Here is a 22,416-nt window from a genome sequence, read left to right on the forward strand (position 1 = left end):
TATCTGTAATTCCAGTTTGAGATATCTAAAATTTGATTCTGACTAGTCACAACTCCAGTTCAAGATATCTTTAATTCAACTCAATTCAAGATATCTACATGTTCCTTTTCAGATATCTCAAATTAAGTTTTGACTAGGCAAAATGACGTTGTAGATATCTGTAACCGGAGTTACGACTAGTCAAAATGGCGCTGTAGATATCTCAAACTGGAGTTAGGGATAGTCATAATTTAATTGTAGATATCTATGATCAAGTTATGGATATCTTGAAATGAATTTTGATTAGAGATATCTGAAATTTGAGATATCTGTAACTTTCGTTCCGCCTAGTCAAAATGTAATTGCAGATATCTCGAATTAGAGTTTTGACTAGGCGAAATGACGTTGCAGATATCTTTATGCAAACCAGGCCGGCACTTTTAGGCGGGAGCAGAGCGTGTTGTTGTTCTAATCATTCAAATCGTATGGCGGGCCGTTTTAACATTTAACAGCTAGACTGGATATGCGTTGCGGATATCTGCATTTCAGTTTTGCCTCGTCGAAAAGAGCATTTCGGATGTCCGCAACTACGTTCTTCCTATCCGTAATTGTCATTTCAGATATCCACAAAGACATTCTTCCTAGGACAAATGACGTCACTTTTGCCATTCATTTGTATGGGGTTTATCATTACAGATATCTACAATTCAGTTGCAGATATCCACTATGTGAATTACGGATATCTGTAACTGGATTGTAGATATCTGTAATTCCAGTTTGAGATATCTACAATTTGATTCTGACTAGTCACAACTCCAGTTCAAGATATCTTTAATTCAACTCAATTCAAGATATCTACATGTTCCTTTTCAGATATCTCAAATTAAGTTTTGACTAGGCGAAATGACGTTGTAGATATCTGTAACCGGAGTTACGACTAGTCAAAATGACGTTGTAGATATCTCGAACTGGAGTTAGGGATAGTCATAATTTAACTGTAGATATCTATTATCAAGTTATGGATATCTTGAAATGAATTTTGATTAGAGATATCTGAAATTTGAGATATCTGTAACTTTCGTTCCGCCTAGTCAAAATGTAATTGCAGATATCTCGAATTAGAGTTTTGACTAGGCGAAATGACGTTGCAGATATCTTTATGCAAATCAGGCCGGCACTTTTAGGCGGGAGCAGAGCGTGTTGTTGTTCTAATCGTTCAAATCGCACCCGTTAACTGGTAATTAGCACTGATTGGCACCATGCCATAATCACTAGTCATAATGACGTTTGAGATATCTTTAACCTTCATTCTGCCTAGGCAAAACTGAATTACGGATATCTGCAATTGTCATTTAAGATGTGTGACGAGTTGAATGTCGTTTTCAATGACGTCATTGCAGATATCTGTAATTCAGTTTTGCCTAGTCAAAACTGCATTGCAGATATCTCTATCTGTCGTTTCGACTAGTCACAATTACGTTACGGATATCTCGAATGACAGTTCCGACTATCCAAAATGTAATTACGACTAGTCAGTAAGACGTCGGTGATATCTACAACGTTAATTCCGGATAGTCGAACTTAACTTTTAAATGTTAAAACGGCTTGCCATAAAATCGCGCCTGTTAACTCGCAATTAGCACTGATTGGCACCATGCCATAATCACTAGTCATAATGACGTTTGAGATATCTTTAACCTTCATTCTGCCTAGGCAAAACTGAATTACGGATATCTGCAATTGTCATTTAAGATGTGTGACGAGTTGAATGTCGTTTTCAATGACGTCATTGCAGATATCCGTAATTCAGTTTTGCCTAGTCAAAACTGCATTGCAGATATCTCTATCTGTCGTTTCGACTAGTCACAATTACGTTACGGATATCTCGAATGACAATTCCGACTATCCAAAATGTAATTACGACTAGTCAGAAAGACGTCAGTGATATCTACAACGTTAAATCCGGATAGTCAAACTTAACTTTTAAATGTTAAAACGGCTTGCCATATGCCATAGGAGTTCGTCTCAACGACCAAACTGGCACGTTGTAAAAACGTAACTGGATCGGCTCATATTAGTCGCAGCGACGTTCCAAATAACGTTCTAGGGACGTAACTTTGTGATTCCCATATTCGTCGTGGCGACGTTATGGCGGTACGTCGCTGGAACGTGACAGTAACGTCTTAACGACCAAACTGGCACGTTGTGAAAACGTAACCGGATCGGCTCATATTAGTTGCAACGACGTCCCGAATAACGTTCCAGCGACGTAACTTTGTGATTCCCATATTCGTTGTGGCGACGTTTTAGTGGTACGTTGCTGGAACGTGACAGGTACGTCCTAAAGACCAAAATACCACCTCGACCTTTACTCCGGGGAATGGAAATGTGCACCGTCCATAACCTTGAAATCAATGCAGAACTGATAAACACTTCATTCTCTGCTATAAAACCTTATAATAAATTCTAATTGTTATAGGGAATTGTATTGCTTTGGTTAATACATTTGCAGATCAAAATATGTAGTGGAAACCAATAGAAACCCTCATTAAATTCTGACAGAAAATGGCTAGAAACAAACTGCATCCATGAAGTCATCAGCATTGTTACTTTGTACAATTACTAAGCCAATACATTTGAATATTACCATGTAACCATGTTTTAACCATGTAAAGTGTTAACACATGAATTCATAAATTGAACACATTCATAGATCAAACAATACAATCAATAAATAAATGTAACCAGTGATTAATATGTTTTATTCTTTTAATTGACAAAGTGTTTTATCATTAGATGGGTATAGTTAAATAATGATTTTATCAATTATATTTATAGATACTCTTATGATTACTACTATCCATAATTTGGCACAAAAATGACAAAGATATGAAAAAGATTCAGCAGATATTTTATTACTTTATTTGCAAAAAATATATATTAAACCATTTCCTAAGTGTCCTGTATGAGGCAGCTGCTACAAATATACTGAGGTAATGTGCTTTAATACTGCTTTACTGCCAGACAATATCACAATTACCAAAGATATACAGTCCTTGAGCTTCTCAAAAGCTAAAAAAAAATCCAGAAGATGACATTCATAAAGAGTAAAAGATATGTACAAAGAACAATATAGAGATTTTTAGCATTTCTTCAAATAATAGTTTGGCCCACCCAAAAATACATGTACAGTTTTTGTTCAAGAAAATGAACATGCGGACTTTGAGGAAGAATTTGAGATCTCTCATTACCGTGTCCTCAGCTGTGTATAACACTCTTGCCAACAGTGTTGTAGAGGTAGATGATGGAGAGCTGTGAGAGAAGAGGAAGAGGGTCTTTCTCAGGTTCTTCTGAGGCAAGGATAGGAGGATGGTCTCTATATATTCACTTTGGATTTTTGCAAACTGGAAGCTAAAAAAAATATATTATAGTAGTTATTGTAGTCAGGTTTATTGTTTGTTAGAAAGGTATGAGGAAAGCATGTTTAACTTACATGTTCCTCCTCTTCTTCATCCTGAGCTGCACAGTCACCTCGGTCACCACTGCCATCATCATCCTCCTCTGGCAGCTGAAAGGTTGAATTAAATTGTTAGAAGTTGCATTTTTACTTTTAAAAGCAGTCTCTTCTACTTACCAAGGCAGCATTTGATGAAAAAATACAGTAAAATAATAATATTGTGAAGTAGTTTTACTTTAATATTCTAAAATAGTTTTACTATTAACTGTTTTCTATTTTAATCTATTTTTAAAAGTAAGTTATTCCTGTGATCAAAGTTGAATTTTCAGCATCATTACTCCAGTCTTCAGTGTCACATGATCCTTCAGAAATCATTCTAATATGATGATTTGATGCTCAAGAACACAAAAATATGAAGCAGCACATTTCAAAAGAAATGTCGAGCATCAATTCAGCATATTAGAATGATCAAAGATCAAGTGGCACTGAAGACTAGAGAAATTATGCCGAAAATTTTTCATCAAAGGAATAAATTAAATTTTGCTACATCTTCCAAATCTCAATATCTTTGATTGGCAGTGTACATTATTACATTTAGATAATAAACAGTGCACAAATTCTCAAAGAACTTACATTAACGATTACTTCAAGCTGGGGACACACTGAACTGAACGACTAGAAGAAACATTCTAAGACTGAAATCAACACACTTAAAAACTGTTTCCTTCGACTGAAGTGGATTTAAATACTTACAGATTATAAAAGACTGAATGCAACTGGCTCTGACTCAACGTGTTTGGGCAAGATCAGTTAATTAGTTTATTTATAATCGGCCTTACAGTCGTTAAATGTGTCCCTGGCTTTAGTCGTTGTTGCAGCCTCCTCAAAAATACATCTTTCTGTACACGAAAGCAAGAAAAAAATATTTTAAGAAAAAATACAGTAAGGGCATATTTCATGTAGCCTAAATGAATTGCGATTATGAAGTTTTTTTTTAATTTTTGATAGTATTTTGAAATCATTAAAATATGTATATATTGTGAGTTACAACATTATTTGTTTTTATCATGACATGAATTCATGTCGTTCCAAACCTGTTAAGACTTTCGTTCATCTTCAAAACACAAATAAAGATAATTTAATGAAATCTGAGAGCTTTCTGTCCCTCCACTGACAGTCTACACAACTGCCACTTTGATGTTTAAAACAAAAGTTCATACAGATCGTAAATCTAATCTAATGAATATTGAGAGGTTTAGTTCAAATTTTCTGAATAAACTTGATCACTTTATATAATGAACAAATTTAATACACTAGTGAATATACAAAAAGTACAGTTGAGCTTCCATTTATGTTCGCTAATTAATGTTTATATGTAAATAAAAGTCTAAACTCAAACTGTATATTGCATTAAGCGAACAAGTCTCTTTGAAGTTCATGTTCAAATTTGGACTAAACTGCTCCATTCATATGGATAACTTTTACAATCTCTTTATGAACTTTTTGAAGTATCAAAGTGTTAGTTGCATGGTCTGTAAATTGAGGGAGATAACTCTCAGATTTCATTAAAATATCTTCACTTATGTTTCGAAGATGAACAACACATTCTTGCATGTTCGGAATGACATAAGGGTGAGTCATTTTTTTTTTTTTCATTTTTGTGTGAACTAACACTTTAGGCAGGCGTACACTTTGTAAGTTCGAAAACTCAGTAGTTTGTGAGCCCTTGCATACAAGTTAGTTAACCCGATAATCATGTCAAAGCAGTTGGTACATTGCACGACTGCACTACACAGCTTTTCTTTGTTTTAAAAACAGACTTAACATTTATCTATTATGGGTCCTAATTAGGAGACGATGAGCACATTAAGCTTTGTGCCATGCTGTTTATATTTATCAAGGAGTAAAAATGCCCCTTTCAACGCCCAAAACAAGAAGCTTGCGGATGAGATGATGAGAGGAAGGAGATTTTGGATTGTATTTGATAGTCAAATTGATTTGAACAGTTTTAATCGAACAGATTTTAAAAAAGCTTTAATCATGCCCTTTCAATCCGAATTAAATGTCAATTGGACCCGGCCAATTCATTTCAACTAATGTGGTTACATGTGACTTTTTATTCCATCTGTGCTACTAGTCTGATTAAAGTCTGATTATTAGAGCCCATGTAAACACAGCTAATGTTGCTGCTATAGCTTCAGATTTAAAAAAGTTATAGGGTTGCCAAGCAGCCTATGTGATGTGATTGTGTATCATTTGAGACTATACAATAGCTGCATTTACATGGACCCTAATAATTAATTTGTAATCGGTGAGGGTGAGTAAATGATGACAGAATTTTCATTTTTGGGTGAACTATCCCTTTAAGTCACACGCAACCATGTCATTCAGAATAAATTTGCCAAATCAGATTTTAAAATTTCATTCTGATTGTAAGGGGTGGTTTAAACCTTTTCTAATCTGTTCGATAGGACATGTAAACACTTGATCAGATTAAAAACTGAAATTTGAAAGTGTAAAGCATGTGTAACCATTGTTGTTGAATGAATGCAGTGTAATAAATGACGGTTGTCATAAAATTTCAAAATGCTTCTGTTTAGTTTTGAGCATTTTTACTGCTTGATAAATATAAACAGCATGGCACATAGCTTCATGTTCTCTGCGTCTCCTAATCAGGACCTGGAATGATAAATATAAAGTCTGCTTTTTGAAACAGAAAAGAAACAATGACAGGATGATGGTTAATATGCACCAACAGCGGGAAAGTCTGTAATTTTGGACAGACAGTGCATTTTAAAATATCAAATCCGATTTCTAAATAAATGTACACATCACCTATATTCAGATTCATCAATCACAATGATTTCTGAATTAAATAAAAAGTGTAAATGTATCAAATAGTAAAATTGCTGACCCCTCAAATTCAGAATTATTAACATCTCCTTGTCTCTGTGAGTAATTAGGGCCCAAGCGAAAATTCGCGCAGGGCCCTCTTGTTCTTCTAAGGATTATTATTATTTTTTTTTTTTTTTTTTTTTTTTTTTTTTTTCCGTCTTCCGGGGCTTTTTGGGGGCCTTAACATGCTCAAAACTCTTGAAAATTGGCACACACATTGGAATCCGCGGCCATTAGGACGCCGGAGAGGCTGGTACCCGGGCGTGGCAGGGGGGCTCGACAGCGCCCCCTTGAAAAAAGTCTGAAAATTTGGTCCATATATTAAACACGCTTGCACGTATTAGTATGAAACTCAGTACACATATAGACCTCATCGGGCCGAACAACTTTCGTGCTCTAAGTTAAACACCACGCCAACAGGAAGTCAGCTATTAAGGGTTGTTTGAAAAACGCATGCTCTGGAATTTGATATACTCCTCCTAGACGATTAATCCGATCGCCACCAAACTCGGTCAGCATGAAGTCAAGACACTGATGATTAAAAATTGCCAGGGGATTTTTGATATCTCGAACGGTTTGGCCGTGGCGAGGCAACGAATTTATGGCGAGAAAAAGGAAACAGGAAATGTGTTATAACGTCTGCATACATATATTGATCTTTATGAACTTCACGAGTGTGTTCGTTATAGGAGTCTGATCACATGGATGTGACTATTGTGAGTCAAAGTTATAGCGCCACCAACTGGCAGCAGGAAGTGTATCACTTTTTGAAATGTTTTGAGATCACCCTCTTATTTTTACCTGATTTGCTTCAAACTTCATCAGTGTAATGTCAATACACAGCAGATGTAGACCTATGACAGGATTTTTGATATTTGAAATATTGTTGCCATGGCAACAGGTCAAACTGTAATAATATTCTTGAGTGTTTTTGAGGCTCTTAACATGCTTCAAATTGCATGAAACTCGACACACACATCAATATTGTCAACCAGTAGACATGGACAAAGCCATAGAAATGGGCGTGGTGGAGGGGCTCAGTAGCGCCACCTTTTGACAAAAGTGGGGGGTTAGTTTTTCCTACAATCACCAAACTCGGTACACATATTGTTCTCATCAAGCCGGACAATTTTCTAATTTACATTCATTAGCTCCGACCAACAGGAAGTCAGCTATTTTGGTTTGAATGTTAATTTTTTGAAAAAACAGGCTATGAATTTTATACTACTGCTCCTACAGGGTTTATCCAATTTACACCAAACTTTTTTTAACTTGTTGCTAACACATTGAAGTTGTTTAATTGCAAACGGATTTTGGATATCTCAAACGGTTTGGCCGTGGCGAGGCAACGAATTTATGGCAAGAAAAGGGAAACAAAGTGTTATAACTTCTGCATACATTAATTGATTTTGATGAAACTTCGGCTTAGTCTTCGTTGTACAAGGCTGATCACATGGATGTGACTATTGTGATTCAAAGTAATAGCGCCACCAACTGGAAGCAGAAAATGTGTCACTTTCAGCATACATTGAGATCACCCTCTTATTTTTACCTGATTTGCTTCAAAATTCATCAGAATAATGTTAAAACTTGGCACATGTAATCCTTTGAAAATGGGCAGGGAGGAGGGGCTCTATAGTGGCACCTTGTAGTGCAGTAAATGTGGAGTGAATTTGACATAGTCCTTTGATGTTTAACCGTTTTAAGTGCCTATTGCCCGCTGTGCACAGTTGCCCTGAAGCCACCGGGGTGGCGGTGCCACCGGGCTTGGGCCCGCCATCGCTGCTCGCAGCTATATTTGAATTGTGAAATTCAACCCTGTGAATTACCTGTTTGTCCTCCTGAGCCTTTTAAAGGGTTAGTTCACCCAAAAATGAAAATTCTGTCATTTATTACTCACCCTCATGCCGTTTCAGACCCGTAAGACATTAATCTTCAAAACACAAATTAAGATATTTTAGTTGAAATCCGATGGCTCAGTGAGGCCTCCATAGGGAGCAATGGACACTTCCTCTCTCAAGATCCATAAAGGTACTAAAAACATATTTAAATCAGTTCATGTGAGTACAGTGGTTCAATATTAATATTATAAAGCGACAAGAATATTTTTGGAGCGCCAAAAAAAAAAATAACGACTTATTTAGTGATGGCCAATTTCAAAACACTGCTTCATGAAGCATCGGAGCACAAATGAATCAGTGTGTCGAATCATGATTCAGATCGCGTGTCAAACTGCCAACGGCTGAAATCACGTGACTTTGGCGCTCCGTACAGCAGATTCGACACACTGATTCATCTGTGCTCCGATGCTTCCTGAAGCATTGTTTTGAAATCGGCCATTGTCAAGTTATCTAGGGATTCTTCTCTGCCACAATGTTTACCCTAACTTGACAAAGGCTTCAACCAACTCTTGAGTGCGCATGGAATAACTCAAAACATCCTTTATCATCGAAGCAATTTATTTTCAGTAACAACTTGATCCTCATTTGCTTTTCTTCACAGGTTAATTCAGATGTTTAACTCAGATGCTTAGTCAGATGTTTAGCTTAATAACCAGTAGCGTCTCAAAGTTGATGAACACATTGTGGCTTTTCCCAACTGTCTTTGACCAAACTCAGCATGTGGTTTCTTCCAAACTCAGTGGCTATATCCATGCATGCTTTAACAACACTTATCCTTTGGTTTTATAACCAGTATTAGCACCAACTTGGGTAAAAGAAGCGCATTCACTGCCAGCAGAGATCCTCTGCACACTGATAATCAAACAGGCACACCTGGTTCTATGTGACATGTGGAGATCCAATGGCCAATCAGCTTCCTTGTTACTTCCAGGTTGCACTACATGTCCACAACCAATAGTATTCATTCATTTTGATCTCACATCAAACCTCATCTCATCCGATAGATTTCCAGTCTTTATTTAACAATAATGAATACAATTTTTTCCCTTAGAATTTCAAGTTTAACTTAACAGCCATCACTAAATAATTCGTTATTTAGTTTTTTTGGTGCTCCAAAAATATTCTTGTCACTTTATAATATTAATATTGAACCACTGTACTCACATGAACCGATTTAAATATGTTTTTAGTACATTAATGGATCTTGAGAGAGGAAATGTCCATTGCTCCCTATGGAGGCCTCACTGAGCCATCGGATTTCAACTAAAATATCTTAAATTGTGTTCTGAAGATTAACAAAGGTCTTACGGGTGTGGAACGACATGAGGGTAAGTAATAAATGACAGAATTTTCATTTTTGGGAGAACTAACCCTTTAACGAGAAGGCTGCTTTTATGGCTGGATGCTGATTGACACATCTTTTGACCATGTTCTCACATCCAGGACAACAAAATGATCAAGCAGACCTGAAACAAATTACCATGATTGAAATCACTTTAAATCCATTTAGTCTTACCTAAGTGATATTGGAAAAGTGAGGCATAGTTGTTCACCCAGTATACGCTGCTTCTCCTGGAACATGGTCTGCATGATGAATGATCTCTTGATCCTGGACCCGTGCAGTCCACCTGGAGATTATCTGAATGATATGTGGTTGTATATAAAGGGCAATTAATGACTGAACGTTACATACATACCGATAGCAGCACCATTAGTCCAGGACCTTATAAATATCTACTGGTACTGAACAAGTCAGAAACTAATTTAATACCCACCCCTGCTTATAATCATTGTTGTCTTGTTGTTGCTGCACAGGCTGTCTCTCCTCCAGCTGCTGAAAATAAAAAGTATGTTAGATTTCTTAGAATGAATAGACTCACACATAACGTTCACATTAAACCAGTAAGTGGCGACAAACGAGAATATTTTGTTATAAACAACTCTAAATCATTGATTTGGCTGCTTCACTGGCTGTCATTACAAAGAATTTAAGTAAACAAATCGTGAAGTAATTAACGGTGTCTGATTTTATTGAATTTTCAATATGGTTCATATGAGCTTCAAGGAGGCCAGGCAGGGTCTAAAATTAAAAAACACTTTACTACAGTTGCCGTTTAACGAATATAAGTGATTTTGCCGTTTAGAGCATTAAACAGTGAACGTTACACTTAAAATAACTAAAATAAGAATATAAAACTGCGTCTCAGATAATTTTAACATTAACGCTAAGTTACCTCAGACCGCCTCACGGGGACAGCGCTCGTGCGCACATTAACCAAACGTAATTTATTTATGAAATACATTTAGAAAACCAAAAACACTGCACTAACATTACTCATCACAAGTGATATTTAGTGTCACATGGGCAAAAACGATGAATAAAAGCAGTACCTTAAGGGCTTACCTTTTACTCCGTGTCCGTCTGCTGGAAGTCGACCGTTACAGAACAAAATGATGCGCATGCGCAGTACTCAAGATTCTCCGAAAGTCCGTTAGACTTGCTCATTTAAAATTTCGAATTTGTCTCGCGCGTGCCCCATCCAATAAATCTCCTTCATTCACAAACACAACATATAATATATAAACATGTCCATAACTTTTGAAGCTCTAACGGTTAAACAGAACGGCATGCATCTTGCGGAAGAACATTGTAGCCGGAGCTACTTCTCTGTTTATGTCTATGACGAATCACGCAGGTATTTGTGCTACTCCGCAGCGGTTCCTACCAGACTGGTCTAAAATAGTCCGAATATAAACACTTATCTAGGTGTACCATAATGATTCAGGGTACAACAAAAACACGGTTTGGAAAATGTATTCATGTTGTACATTCCCATTGTATAATTTTTGTACATTTTGAACACAAAAAGTTACATATCTGGAAAGTTATCAGGAGACCAATGGACCACGTCGCTACAACGTTCTCCGTGGGATTAACCAGCGACGTCTTTTGAGGACGTGCCCGCGACGTTTCTGGAACGTTAGCCAAGATTCTAAAAAATGGAACATTACCACGACGTCCTCACAACGTTGTCATAAAGTAATGTCACGCTGACCAAATGACGACTAACTGACGACGTCGTCACAACGTACTGTGTTTGCTGGGAGAGACCTTGCGTGTGTGTGCGAAGCGCATGTAAGACAGAGAGCATCCCGAATGGCCTTTTTCGGCAAATCAACCAATCAATTATCAGTGAGGTGAGTTGACAAGTTTCATTTCATGTGCATATTATTCAGGATAGTTGCCAAGGCTACATGAAAACAACAAACTCCTTAGACTTGTTTAAAGTTGCAATGGAAAATAAATAAAAGCAGTTTACATAAATAGTATAAGCAGCTTATATAAATAGTAAAAGTAATCTACATATTTAAACATAATTAACGAATAATTGCATATGCCTATAGCTTATAGCTCCGTTTTTTTTTTTTTTTGGGGGGGGGGGGGGGGGGACCTCCCTGAAATGACTTTTTGCAGGTTGGGATGTCTGTATAGAGTCTCAGTCTACATTGTATTTTCGGATGCACACTTCTCTTTAAAACACGCAGCACAGAAACCTCAAACCTGAAAGATTCAGGGATTTGGAAAAACATTTGGGGTTCCAGCCCCCTTAGCCCACCTCTAGCGCCGCCCCTGGATATAATGTTCAAATTATTAATTGTTAACGAAATTACTGAGGAAATGTTCGCTGACAGCTATCTCAGCATGCAGAAAATATGTTCGGCTGATGCAGATGTGATCCTCATTGTGATATTTTTTTTAGGCTACTTGCTTGAAGATTAGGTGTACACTTGTTTTCGACGTGTTTTCTGATTAATGTTCGTTACTTCCCAGTTCACATGTTTTTGGATTTTAAGTCCATTTTTGTGAGATTAAATATCATTATAAGCATAATATTCACTTTTTTTTCTGTGATTAAAGTGGCCGATCCTTATTCAATAGATAAGACGTTTTTAATGTTTATGTAGGCTTATTCATTTTTATTGTTGGCTGCACATTTTTGGGGGGGCACAAGGAAATTCTGGGGGGGCAATGCCCCCCCTAGCCCCCCCAGACCCGGCCCTGAGTTCGCAGCTTTGATACTGACAAAAAGTCAGAATGTGTCATCATAACTGACAGGAAACACTGCGGACAAAGAATTCACATTAACCAGGTTATATATATTTTATGTTAACTTACTTATTTTGCCACATGCATGTGTGGGTCTTCTGCTGTAAATGCATGTTTGTTCATTAACATTTATTTGTAATAAACACTCTGAGTTGGCTATTTAAAAAGTTTTATTTTTATGTTAAATTATGTAAGGGATAATGCAGAGCGAGGCGGTTGTTATAGCTAATACAACCCCAACAGGCTGATTAGGCTGACTACCTACCAAATAAATCAATAATTTGACACAAAATGATTTTTTAAAAAGGAGTTTATTGATTTAAAAACGATTGTATTGCTTCCGCTAAACAAAATAGTGTGCTCCGTCTCTACGGTTAGAATCCTGTGTGTCCATGGCAACGATCTGTTTTTCATGGCAACGGTGTGTTATAGTTAGCAGCGGTCTGTTATCAAGAAATAAAATAGTGTGTGCGTAGAAAGAATTCGTCCACACACCACTCAAAAAAAAAAAAAAAAAAAAAAAAAAAAAAAAAAAAGCGCAAGTCCACCGTCTAGGCAGGCTTTTTGTGTTAAATTATATTTCCTGTCGCTGCGCAGGCTCTTTTATTGTACATGACAGCTTATGTCCCGATGACCGGTCTTTGCATTACGATTAAAAGCAGTATCAATAAAGTAAAAAAATGTGATGTGCAGTCAAGTTCGAGTGTATGCACTGTTTAAACGAGTGTTCTCAACTTCTCACTGATACTTTTGTGATTCGTGGAGTTTTGACAAGTTTTATAGCCTTGATATTGTTTCTTATTCAAAAGTGGTTACAGAAAAAACTAAGCACCCCCAACCTGAAACCTCTTCCCACGCCCCTGTCACAATCACATCATAATCAAAATTAATAATTAGGCTTAAAAAGCAAATGTATATGTAAGGGAATCAAGTTTAACAATTACATGTAATAGTGCTCCAAATATCAATAATGGTGTGTGCAATACCATGTATAACTTGCATTAAGTTGGTAATTTACTTAACTATATATATATATATATATATATATATATATATATATATATATATATATATAGTTTTGATCGTAGGCTTTTCATTAAGTTTCATTAAGTCATATTTATTTCCACTATAACACGTGTGTTCCTGATATTATTGCATTTAATGAGGCCTCGTTGTATTTATTCTTACAATAGCTTCTAGATGTGGTCAAGCAACCAGCCAGGAAAGAGGAGAGGCCATCTATGTCCGACTAAAAACCTTTGTAACTTAAGTTGTCAGTCGGAGTCTGTTGGGCCCCAGCTTTTGAATTGTGTTGGTTAAAATAAAATACTCTTCAGCACAGGTTAATCATTTGTGAACGTGTCTCCTAAATCAGAAATTGAAAACCAGACACGTTTAACATTTGCATTCAACAAAAATCATTCAACAAGTGTATTTTGTCAAGTAATTATGACATTTAACCAATGTTTGAGATATGTGAAACACTTTTTTTTACTGAAATGTTTATCAGTAATAATCTCAGTAATAATGTGTTATTTTAAAAAAAGACTAAAATTTTTTGACTAAAACTAGACTAAAATTAAAAGACTTTTAGTCGACTAAAACTTGACTAAGATACCTCGAGTTTTCTTTTGACTAAAACTAGACTAAAATGACGAGACGTTTAGTCGACTAAAACTTGACTAACAAAAAAAGAATGAATCTAAATGACTAAATATGACTAAAACTAACAAGGACATTTGCCACAAGACTAAGACTAAGACTAAATTAAAAATAAGTGACGAAATTAACACTAGTGGACAGCGTGTTAGCTGTCTTGAGTTTGAGCTGGCAGCAGAGGGCGCTGGAGATGAAATTGCCAGCTGACCCTGAATCAAGGAGGGCACTAACTGGAATAGAAACATTGGCAGCAGTAAGGTTTACAACAATGGTGAGTGGCTTCATGGAATTCATAGGAGGGAGAATGGCACTCACCATGGGACGAGGAGGACGGGTGGGGCATGTCGAGAGTAAATGCCCAAAAGCTCCACAATATAAACAAAGTCTCAGGGTCAGCCGCCTCTGCCGCTCAGTGGGTTCGTTGGCTGGTTCTGGAGGGCTGATGGATTCAGGTCGGCGGAGGGATATAGAAAGTTCAAGCTGGCCCTGGTGCTCTTTGAGACACGACTGCATACGAGTGGCGAAGCGTATGGATAGCTGGATAAAGCATTCGAGCCCGATGGTGTCCTCGTATGCAGCGAGATGTAACCGCACGCTTGGATTCAATCCTTGACAATAGGTGGTGAAAAGAGATTGTTCATTCCATCCACTGGCAGCTGCAAGCGTCCTAAACTGAAGAGCATATTCATTCACAGTCATAGATCCTTGTTTTAATGATAAAGTTGCTCACCAACTGATGAATCCCATGCAGGTTTTCCGAAAAACTCCTTGAAATGGGAGATGAAACTGGTGAGTGATTGAATTACAGCATTCTTCTGTGTCCAGAGCGTTTCAGCCCATCGGAGCACTTGGCTGCTTAACTTTGAAATTATGAACGCCACTTTTGAGTGATCATCCAGGTACAGGTGCAGTTGAATCTCCAGGACCAGCGAACACTGTAGCAGGAATCCATTGCAGTCCTCCACTGATCCTGAGAAGGGCGCCGGTTTAGCCATGGCACTGGTGTATGCTGGCGGCGAAGAAGTGCTGGGTTGTGCGGAAGTGATCATTGGTGGATTAGCGCTGAATGTATGGCGCATGGCGTCGACGAACTCTTGAAATGGGTCCTTATTGCTCATACTGGAGTGAGTCGGTTATGATCTGGTCTTCTGTTACAATCACAGAAGGGCAGAGACACTGGATGTATAAAGTAAGGTGTTTATTTTCACAACCAGATGAACAACACTTAAGCAGGTGAGTGAATGGCAAATCTTCAGGTGAATGGTGATAAATGGAACGGTAATTCTGTCCTTCGTGTTGTAGCTGAAGGAGGATCGTTGAATGCAGGTTTCCAGACGTAACAACGAAGCTGGACTTCACATATGAAGACGAAGCACACAGGAGGAGAACAGGAGACAAACTGGAGACAGATAAGTAATCCAACGGAGTCCTTGAGGTAAGCATGCAGGTAAGATGCTAATGAGACCGGACAATGAGTGTGTGTGAAAGAGAGTCCTTTATACGTCTGGTGATGAGTGTGCTGACGACGTGCAGGTGTGCATGATTAGAACTCTGGTGACGGGGTGTGTTGTGATTGGGTGACGGTGGAGCCTGGCGTTTCTGTGACACTAGTGGTTTTTGGATATTTTAATCTAAAAATCCAACATATTGTGCCTTTAACTGGCTGCATATGTCAGATTTATTGCATGACTCAGGCAGAGAAAAACTGTTGCTATCAAACATTGTTTACTTAATCAACTGAGTCAGTGTAATGATGAAGGGATAGATCAAAAAGTCCAATTGATGGAAGGTTTGCGAATAAATTTCATGCTCCCTTGTAAAAGTATTTTTTAGTATTTTTAAAATACAAATATACAGTAGTTTATTTTGATACATGGTGTGGCTGCTGTATTTTGTAGTTTAAATTTAAAATTAAGGTATTTGGTATTTTATTTTAAAATACATTTTATGATGAATGCAGCCTACCATTGTTTGTCACACAGTTTTTATTGTTCATCATTTTCAGTAAAGTGAAAGTAAAGTGAGTAGGCCTACATATCAAACGATCTGTAACAGACCTAGCAATAGTGACACATGGTAAAAACATTGTTACACATACTTGTATGTTGCGACATTACCATTGGATCCAATATTGTTGGCACTGATTCTTTTATCTGATGTGTGGATATGTCTGCATTGTTGGTGCAACTCTGATGTTCTATTCTTTTCTTAAAAAAGGGAAAATGTGTTCATGAGTGAATTATGATGTGACTACTATTTTGAAGTGCTGTGTAATGACATAGTGTGTGTAAGACATTTTGCCAAGTCCAGCTACTTTTACACTGTTGCCATGGGCCATGGTTTAGTGAAAGATTAGTGCCATCTACTGGAAAACACATTTAAAATTAAAATAACATGAAATTTCAACAACAGCAACTAGATGGCTGCAGAGCATTACTCACTGGCTCATTTGCCATTTCCACATATGCATACATCTTGCATGCCTTGCCTTTTTTAGGCATTATAAAATCATTAGCTATTATAACAATAAAATTGACTTTGTCAAAGTTTAGCATTTTTTGTACTGAAGTATCTTTTTTTTTTGTTGACAATATTATAATTAAATTTGAACATGGTGGTGTGTGTTTGTGTGTGTGTGTCAGTGGCGTGCAGTGGTGCTCTGAAATGAGGAGGCACATTTTTTTTATGAATCAATGTAAATTCATGTGCATTACTCTTAAAGTTGACACATCTTCCTTGTTAAATGAACATTACTTTACAGTACATCAAAAAAAGAAAAAAAGAAACCAAATACAATTCTATTTTGTAATTTTACATTAACAATGTAATGTTCTATTTATCAAAACCAAGTCAATCTCATCAAGTTAGTGTTTTAAGCAATTCTACATTCATTCCAAAATAATAACTAAAGGCAATAATAATTTAAACAATATATTTTATTTGTGTATTGCGGTTTTTCTTTTTAATTGTCAACCTAGGATATTTTGGATCATCAGTCATGCTCCATTAACACCGTCTGTCACAGACACGAATTGTATTTTTAATTTCACCAAGCTGATCGCACTAAAAAACCCCGCAGTCATCATGCTTTCAGTCCATTTCAAGTTTGATTTTGACGTGACATAAAGTGGTGATATCTAGCTGGGTGAACAGTTTACTTACTTTTCAATTAGTCTTCCCATTGACGCCATTATTTGTTCAAACTGACGCGCGGAACGCGCACGTCAACGAGAAGAGGGATTTATCGCACAAACCAATCATATCCAATCATAACCAATTACATCCAATCATAGCGCGATGGAGACATTGCCTCCTCTCACGTGACTTTCCCCCATTCATTCTCAATTACCCCCCACAAAACCCACCGCACTCCGGGGGTCTGATGATTTTCTATGGTTTCCTATGAGAGGAAAGGGAGGCATGACGCCATAGACTGTAAAGCATGACTCCTGACATCCTACTTTACCTGCGGGTGTCGCTGTTGGGCAGTGTTCCTTAAGAAATACGCGTGACTTGCGCTCTTTTAACATAATTTGTAATATTTGTGTTGTTTTATATGTAATGTGAATTATTTTCTGTGGGTGACTTTTGGGAGTGGAAGTGTTTGTGTTTTATGGGTGACCATGAGCATTCCCCACTGTGGATGTGTTAGGCCTATATGTGTAATAGTTCTCAAATTAAGTTCAGGTTTGGTTGCATGCATTTTTGTGAAGATTTATCTTTGAACATTTTGCACATTACATTTTCCATTGTGTTGACTGAACATATCTGCCTGCAGACACCCAGCTGTCCAGATTCATTTATATATTTAACAACATTAAACCTATAATTAGATCTAAGATTAAATCTTAATTTTGGATTATTTGTTTAACACTAATTTTAATTTCAGAGTAAGAGAGAACTAATGATCATTAAAGGACGCATGGAAAAGGTTAGACGTTATGTGTTTATTGATTTTTACATCAAATCTTTGTTGCTTACACAGTAATACAGTAATAATTTAGCTTCAGTATTTGAAGCATCAATTTGAAAGAAAATTTTACACAAGATTTCTACCCATGATGTTTTGGGCAAACCTCTGGTACTTGGACTGAGAAAAATGGAGAAAGAAAGGCAATATACAGTTTAAATGTATATTAAACCTACAACTTTCTTACATATAAGGCTTTATACACATCCACATTTCCTGGATATGCAGAGCTCAAGAATGAACTGGCCAATGGGAGAGAGTGCATGTGCTGCAATGTGCGCTTGAGAGAATGTAAACATATGTGGGTGGAGCAAAGGCAGTGAAAATGAAATGAACAGGACAGTAACACAATGCTAACTTAAAAAAAAAAAAACCCAGCTAGGCAGTTTCACTTCCTCCCAGTGATTCAGAAAGTGAAGCGCAGCAGTACTGAAAACAACCCTCATCCAGCTCATGAAGAATGGAGACTTTCAAGATCATGACCATTGTCCAAACTGTTGCTTTTATACAAGGTATCTATCTATCTGGGATCAGTAAGATTTTGTTTTTATATAAGAAGATTCTTATGTTTACAAATACTGAATTTATTTAATAAAAAACAGTAGTGTTTTTAAATATTGTCAAAAAAAATCTATTTATATATTTTAAAATATATTTTTTTCTTGTGATAACAAAGCTCCAATTCCTTAAGAAATCATTATAAAATAATGTTGTTGTTTTTTGTTTTTTTTTCCCTCAAACTTTTCTTATCACAGCTCTGCTTAATGAACTGTTGAAACACACAGTCTTTTTTTCAGGATTACTTTGTAACCTTTTAAATGTCTTTATTGTAATTTTATCAATGTAATTTGTCTTTGCTATATATATATATATATATATATATATATATATATATATATACAGTACTGTGCAAAAGTATTAGGCATGTTACATTTAACAATTACGTTAACATTTAATCATTTGCAGATGCTTTTATCCAAAGCGACTTACAAGTGAGGAATACAACAAGCGAGTCATTGTGGCACAAGACAAATAGACACAAGAAGTGCTCACAATTCAAGTTTCAGACATTGCTTAGAGTAGTATAAACTATATTAAGGAGGGATTAAAGGAAGGAAAAGCAAAAAGATTTTTTTTTATGATGAGATTAAGTGCTACATTATTATTTTCAACAAAAAAAGTTAGTATTTTCGACAACGACAAAAAGGTTTTAAGCCAGTTATTTATAACTTTTGCTGTAGTGTGTCAGTAGGAAATAACAGTTTACATTTTCAAACATTACTTTTGCTATTAATTGTAATATTCCATTGAGATTTTTGTATGCTCAAGTAGTCTAACAACAGCCGGTATGCTCCACAGATCTGATCTCACCATCATCGAGTCCATCTGGAATTACACAAAGAAATCGAAAAAACTGATCCAGACTAAATTCAAAAGAACTGTGGCAATGTCTCCAAGATGCTTTAAGAATCCTACCTGCAAAGTTATAGTACTGTAAAAAGTTTTAGACACTTGTGTAAAATACTGTAAAGTGAGGATGCTTTCAAAAATAATGTGATAAATAGATTTTATGGTAACACTTTATTTCACAGTGTCCTTGTTACACGTTATATGTAGTTACTATAGTAATAGCAATAAATTATGCATAATTACATGCAACTAACCCTGAACCAAACCTAACCCTATAGTAAGTACATGTTGTTAATTTTTATTACTCAGTAATTTTTTGAAAAATCATTTATAATTACACTGTACATATACACCTTAAAATAAAGTGTAGTAGTTTTTCAGGTAGCATTGCAGGTTCTTCAAGCATCTTGGAGATGTTGCCACAGTTCTTCTGGATTTAGTCTGTCTCAGTTTTTTTCTGTTTCTTTATGTAATCCCAGACGGACTCGATGATGGTAAAATCAGATCTGCATGTGGAGCATACTGGCTGTTGTCAGACTCCTTGTGCATACAAAAATCACTGGATTATTAAAATTAATGGCAAAAGGAATGTTTGGAAATATAAACTGATAATACTGACACATTACAGCAAAACATATAAATAACTGGCTTAAAACATTTTGGTTAAAAAACTAACATGCCTTAGACTTTTGCACAGTACTGTATTTTTTAAGAAAATAAAAAAGCAAAATATCAATTTTTTTTAAAACAGAGAGATAGAGAAACAAAATCATACTAAGCTGTTGTAAGCAATTCAGTAATGCTTTCTATTTTATTGGAATCAAGACTAAAAATTATTGCATTTATAAAGTATATAAGGATGGTTGAATATCATTAAATGTTGTTTGTATGATGATTTAAGTTTGCGTGCTATTATACAAATTCTAATACCATACATATATTAATATGTATTAATAATTAATTTAATAATTTTTACAAAACAAGAGGAATCATAAAACATACTTACTGTTTTTACCACTGCACGCCCTAAATAAGCTTTCACATAAAATGTTTTACATACAGTTATACATGCAGTATAGTCCAAAAGACAAAATAAAAAAATGAATTTATAAAAATAACCCCGTTTTTATTTTGTGATATTTGTTCATGTGTCTCTTGTTTATCCTGAGCAATTAAAATGCTTGCTGTTCTTCAGAGAAAACCTCCAGTTCCTGAACATTGTTTGCTTTTCCAGCATCTTCTGAACGTTTCCATATGAATTTGATATCCATCTTTTCACAATTGAGGGACTCATACACAACTATTACAAAAGGTGCAAACATTCACTGATGCTTAAGAAGGCAACATGATGCTTTAAGTGCTGGGTGTGAAAACTTAAAAAATAAAAACATTTATACCTCATTCTTTTCAAAAGATCTTAATGCATTGTGCTGTTTTCTTAAATATCAGTGAATGTTTTTACCTTTTATAATAGTTGGATTTGAGTCACTCAGTTGTCCTCGGTGTGAAAAGATGAATCTCAAAATGCTGGAAAGATTTGCATTTTTTCAGAATAACAGCGTGTATTGTAACTGCTCAGGACAAACAAAAAACTCATGAACAATTATCAAAAAATAATAAATAAATAAAAAACAGCCATAGATCATCCAGGTAAAGACAGCATTATGAATCAAGCATTTGTAAACTCTTTAACTGGCTAATTTTTGTAAATTCAGCTATTATTTTGTCTTGTAAACTAAACATCTGTGATGTAAAAGCTTAAGTGAAGCTTATTCATGCCAGCACTAAATAAAAAATGATAAACAATTTATAATCCCTCTTATTTTGTTAAAAATATTGTTTTGCAGATTCTTAACATACTACCGCATCTGTAGCTTTGTTCTACCATTATATAATTAATCATTTAGTTGCCATCTAAGCATTTCAGTGAACCCACAGAATAAAACATTTACAGAAACATTTGTTGTGCAGTAGTCTGATGGTTACTGGCACACGGTGGAACGAAAACATGTCGTTTTTTAATGTCACCTCTTCATTAGTTTGGTTAAAAAAAAAATAAAAATTCCAGCTATGTAATAGAGACAACAGTTTATCAATTTCTTGCCCTTTTTCAGGATATGACAGTGTCATCTCTGCTGAGCATCCAAAGGTCAGGGTCAATGTGAAACGTGAGTTATTTGTTTTCCTAAAATTGTATATCATTTTGATATTCATGGGTAATTCTTCCTTTAATAGTTTACATTTAAATCATTCTTTTTTTACCCCAGTGTAGACTGCTGAATGTTGCGACATAAAGTTTTAATACATTGTGAAGAATAATTTCACATAATTCTTAACCCCTTTGAAGAGTGTGACAGGATGTTGCGGTGATGCTCTTGTTATACAACCACTGCAAATTTGCTCACTTCCACTGTATTCTTCGTTGTTGCACTAAAACAGGTGGCACATCAAACAGGCAGCCTGTGAGATGTCAGATGTTGGGCTCTATGCTTTTGTTACTATTTGAACTTCATTATTATAGTTTATTATAAATGAATGTTTTGTCTTCAGTTGTAATAGTTAGGGTTAGGGTTAGCAGTGTTGTTTTATTTGGGTTTGTGCACCTATGTAACAACATCAGTATTTCAGAAACATGAAAAAAAAGTGTAGGCATTGTTTTAGCAAACTTGTGTTAGTTCTCACTTTCTGATATCCTAAAAAAATTACTTAAATAACATTTTTAATAAATCATTATTATTTCCAATGCATTGGGATTTGATTGGATAAAAATCAATTGGAAGAACAAATGCAAGTTTGTTAAAAACTATTTGGCTATTGGTTAACATTTTCTAGTTAGCCTTTCCAAGAAAGTTATTTCATTTTGATTAAAGATTACAGAGACAATTTTTGTTATAATTTTCTTTGGAATAACAGACACTGAAAAATAGTTTATAGACCAGGAATATGCATTGAGAAAGTACATTGTAAAAAGTACATTTTCTTATATTCTCAGTTGTGTCACAAGCAGATCAGCGTTCTGAGTCGTGCTCCTGGACCC

Source organism: Megalobrama amblycephala, linkage group LG1, assembly GCF_018812025.1.
Source record: "Megalobrama amblycephala isolate DHTTF-2021 linkage group LG1, ASM1881202v1, whole genome shotgun sequence".
In the NCBI taxonomy this organism is placed as follows: Eukaryota; Metazoa; Chordata; class Actinopteri; order Cypriniformes; family Xenocyprididae; genus Megalobrama; species Megalobrama amblycephala.